The sequence below is a fragment of the Triticum dicoccoides genome, chromosome 6B (genome assembly GCF_002162155.2).
Source record: "Triticum dicoccoides isolate Atlit2015 ecotype Zavitan chromosome 6B, WEW_v2.0, whole genome shotgun sequence".
In the NCBI taxonomy this organism is placed as follows: Eukaryota; Viridiplantae; Streptophyta; class Magnoliopsida; order Poales; family Poaceae; genus Triticum; species Triticum dicoccoides.
In genome coordinates, this window is record NC_041391.1 from 174,201,369 (window position 1) to 174,206,260 (window position 4,892).

General features: G+C 45.6%; 2 non-coding genes across 2 annotated transcripts; both read left to right on the top strand.

The window, feature by feature from the left end:
* Positions 1 to 2,789: 2,789 nt before the first annotated feature.
* LOC119326885 lies at positions 2,790 to 2,985 on the top strand. The gene has a single exon (XR_005158247.1). It is a non-coding gene; the product is annotated as a U2 spliceosomal RNA (small nuclear RNA).
* A 1,417-nt stretch (positions 2,986 to 4,402) lies between these two features.
* On the top strand, positions 4,403 to 4,599 carry LOC119326881. The gene has a single exon (XR_005158243.1). It is a non-coding gene; the product is annotated as a U2 spliceosomal RNA (small nuclear RNA).
* The last annotated feature ends 293 nt before the right edge of the window (positions 4,600 to 4,892 follow it).

A 4,892-nucleotide genomic window follows, 5' to 3' on the forward strand; every position in this document is an offset into this window, starting at 1 on the left:
ATTACAACTCAGAAATAAGTAGAAGAAAAAATAGTTGTGATTAACTTTACTAAAAAAATGAGCATAGATGCTTATTTTTAATGACTTATTACAACTCAGAAATAAAAAGAAAAAATAAATATAGCAGAAAAGAAAAAAAAACTATATAAAACTAATCAGAAATAAATAGAAGAAAAAATAGTTGTGATTAACTTTACTAAAAAAATGAGCATAGATGCGCTTATAGAGAAAATTCAACCTAAATTCATAATAAATTTCTACTAACTTCAGAGAAATTCAGTATGAATTTAGGTCAAATTCCCTGTATAAGGGCATCTATTTTCATTTTGATAAGAGCTCAACAAGGCAGAGAGGGAGGGGCTTATAAACCGGTGTGAGCCCCCTTCGGTTGGCGAGGTGGGACTAAACTCTGGCCGCAACGAGGACCAACCTTTAGTCCCGGTTGGTGGCCTGAACCGAGACTAATGGACAGCCTTTGGTCCCGGTTCATGCCTTCAACCGAGACCAATAATGATGGGCCAGGAGCGAGGACCATTGGTCCCGATTCGTCCCTCCAACCGGGACCAAAAGGTCCAGACGAATCGGGACCAATGGCCCACGTGGCCCGGCCGGCCTCCGGGGCTCACGAACCGGGTCCAATGCCCCCATTGGTCCCGGTTCTGGACTGAACCGGGGCTAATGGGCTGACCCTGCCTGGACCATTACCCCCTTTTCTACTAGTGCTGGCTTGTGAAAACGAACATTCATTTTGAAATGAAACCGGCGCAGAGAAACATGCTTCGCGTAGGCTAGCTCCCACGCAAACACTATTAGTTAAAATTCACAGGGAATAACAGTTTCATTAGCCGTACGTGGACAATTAATGTAAATTTGGAAAACGTTCGTTGGGATGAGATAAATAAATGGATGAACGTTTATCGGATGGTCAGCAAGCCCCACGGTGCGCTTGCTTATGTGCGCACCTAGAGCTTGAGCGCACGCATTTGTTCAAGCGTGGCATGGGCATCCTGCAGAACTAGCTTTGGTTGTGTATTTACTGTTTCGACATGCAAACATCACATATTCTCAGCGAAAAAACTGATGCTCATGTTGAAGTTGAACAGCGGAGGACACACAACAGTTTCAGTAGATAAGGGTTTTACAGTAAGGCCACAACAGTAACAATAGTGCAATACCCACATGCATGATAGTAAGCTAACTCTGGAGGAATACGAATCAGCAGCGGGTAACCATAACTACGGGGAGCAATCTGCATTATTATTCAGACTACATATTTAGTATTTGATCTCCGATGAGAATGGCCCTGCAAGCGTTGGCACTTGGCAGGGACTCACAGTCACAGCCCTAGACATTGGGCTTGTAGGCTGGCGTCGATGGCGGCTCCTCGTAGTCGGCGGCGTCAGCGGCAGCCTGTACGCCAGCGGAGTCGGCTTCCGCGCCGTGGTCGAGGAAGGGAGATGGCATCGGGACCGGGGCGTATGGGGGCGGCGTGGGCTCAGGAGGGGACGGAGTGTACGGGGGCGGCGTAGGTTCAGGCTCAGGAGGGGACGGAGTGTACGGGGGCGGCGTTGGCGTGGGAGGTGTAGGTGGGCGGGGGCGAGGGCGAGGGCGAGGGCGCGGCGGATGCGGACGCGGCCTGGGAGGCTTCCTGCTGCTGTGGGACGTGGTGAGCGGCGTCGGGGCGGGGTCATACCCGCCGCTGTCCGCCTGCTGGGTCTCCAAGGCCAGGCTCAGGAACAGCAGGGCCACCAGGAGAGCGGCTTTGCCACCCGCCATTCTCTCACTCCCTCACGCACTGCAAACTTCTTGGCTCGATCGGTGTGGTTCTGAGAAGATGGTGCAACCATGCCGCTGCTTATATACACGGAGGGAGGAGTGGAGCCCTTGCTTGTGCGCGCAAGCGATGGAGCTGGCACTATGTGGGGAGAATAGGCATGCGGGGGAGGTTGGGGACCTTGGACGCATGTGAGCTTCCGTGCATGTGATGGTGTTACGCCGGAACTGGGCAGACCCTCCTGAACGGCACTGTCTGCTGGAGTGCCAACCCGAACAAGGTAACCAACTGCCTTGGTGATGCATGCCTTAGGCCGATCTCGTCTTCTCACGGCAGTAATATGTGTTAATCATGGTGTTCATCAGCGTAGATTGCTTCCGATTGGTGTTCATCAGCGGGCTGCACTTTAATCTGTCCCCAGCTGATGGCAACATAGGCATTCATCAGCGTATATGCATTCATCAGCGTGGACACTGGTTCGGTTTGGATCAAGGAGGAGAAAGAAATTATCGCTGCTAATACTGTTATGCCTAACAAATAAATTCTGCAGGAAGTGGCTGACACTCTGTAACCCTTTTTCTTTGCGGGGTAGGCACTCTGTAACCTTGTGAATACGGCACACTAAACTGACAGGAACAACGCTGAGACTTCTCTGTGAGTGCGACAATGCTAATTAAATAAACCAATTTAGGAAAAGTTGCTGACCATATACAAATTCTTGGATGAGCTGCAGGAGCCAGCAATAATTTTTTATTTCTTTTGGAACTGGTGACACACTTCACTTAACAACTAATGATGTACTAGGATGATCAGCCCATGACTATGACTTAAGCCGCATAATTGCTGGGCTGTTCAAGTATCTGGGCTTCTGATTCCTTTAGTTGCGCCAAGAAGTCCAAAACGGGAGCAATGGCAAGGCAACGCAAACGCAAGTTTGTTAGTCCCACCTCGCCCGTGCAAGCAGCACAGTAGGCCAAGATAGCTATAAAATGAGGCGGAGGCAGCAATCAAAAGCATACCTTTTTTGGTCTTTTGGCTAAGATCAAGTGTAGTATATGTTCTTATCAGTTTAATATCTGATATGTGGGTCATGTACCTACAAGAATATTAAATTTATTTTTTGTGGGGAGGGTCCACCACACTAGCTTGCTAGTGGGGCCCTCATGTGCCGCTGGGGCGTTGCATTACTGCCTAGGCTAGGCGCACCCCAACCAATACAAACTAAACAATTTTTGTTAACTAGTAGAAGACTTGAAGAAACTTTTTTTTCTTGTGATATAATAATCTTTTGGTCTTGGACAGTTATATGAATATGAATCAGTTAGATTTGTTTGGACTCACCTGAAAGCAATTTAGTGTTACTAGCTGCCTCATCAAGCAAATTATCAATTAAAAAAAATTAAAAACAAGCAGAAGACAAGAATGGTCCACCTTTATTTTCACTTGGAAGCATTATAAAACAAATTTGCCTATGAATGCATGAGATAGCTTTCCTTCGGTAGAGAACCTATCATTCAAGTTTCATGTGCTGTTAGAGTTGATCTTCTGTTTTTTTTTTTTTTTTGCAAGTGACGGCTTTATGTACTGTATTCAGTTCAGTAGCAAGTAACACAACCTGTGCAACAATGAGCCGGTATGTGAGGGGTTTGAATTCGCCGGCGAAGAGATTTGCAGTGCGTGAGCTTGCAGAAGCACACTGGGTCACCATCCTCTGCTTACAAGAAACAAAGTTGGAATCTTGGACGCCTACCATAGTGAGAGAGTTAGGAGGACTGCAATCCTATGGGACAAGAGTTCAGTCGACATCGTCACACAGGCCATTGGCTGTTTTTGCCACTGAACAATGAACATATATAGTTTTTTTTGGTGACATATGAACATGTATAGTCGGTTATACAGAGTTGCATTCCTGCGGGGTATAGTTCTGTTGTAATATTCAGAAAATATTATCTTGACGCGGGCTGCACTTTAATTTTTCCCCAAAGAATGGTTCGTTATGGATCAAGCTAGGAAGAGAAAGAAAGTATCGTTGAATGTGTGGTACTCTGTAACCATCATGAACATTGCAGATACTTCTCTGACAAAATGCTAACTGCGGTAGATTAGATGTTGTTTCAATAGCCTTCAAAGGTTCATCAAGTTCTTGAAGTTAAATCCTTGCACACCCAAATGAAAAAAAAAACTTGCTTTTTATATTATAAATCAAATAGACTAATTTAGGAAACGCTGCTAATCCAGGTTAAAATATGAATCCTTCCATGAGCTGCCATGTGCTAGCGATATTTTTTTAGGCAAAGCATTTGTTAACTTTTTGGAGACAAGGGAGCTATAGTTAATTAATCATGTCCTTTTGGCTATAAATTATGTACTATCACGGTCAGGCCATGAGTTTTTTATTTGAGAGAGGGCAGATCAGGCCACGAGTATGAGTAAGCCACATTTTTGGGCCGTTGAGGCATCTGGGCTACTATCGCTTAGCTGGGCCAAAAATCCGAAGCAACAGCACCAGGAGCGAAACGCAGAGGAGGGTTTTCTAATGACTGAACTTGTTTAGTCCCACCACGCCCGCGCAAGCAGGACAGTCAGCCAAGAGAGCTATAAAAGGAGACCCAGGGCAACGTTCAAAGCATACCTTTCTCGGCCTTTTGACTAAGATCAAATGTAGTATCTGTTCTTATCAGTTTAATATTTGATATGTGGGCCATGTGCCCACAATGATATTAAATTAATTTTTTATGGGGGAGGGTCCACCACACTAGCTTGCTAGTGGGGCCTTCATGTGTTGCTTGGGCGTTGCACTACTGTCTAGGCCAGGCGCTCCCCAACCAACACAAAGCAAAAATTAGTCTTAATTGTTTTCCTAACCTTGTCTTAACGAAAAAAAAAAGTGAAAAGGTCCACCATTGTGCTTGTTGCTTGTCGAAGCTTTGCACAGGTTATTGTACACCACTTGCAGCCAGTCATTGTTATTGTCCCATCTCCCTTTGAAATTCTGAATGACATAACATGCATCAAGCATGGTTCCTTGAAACAGAAGAAACTAGATGCTTTTGTTCTAATCTTTGCCTAAAAACTACGAGTCAGAAAAGTGGCCGATTCGACTCGTTTAAGCGTGATT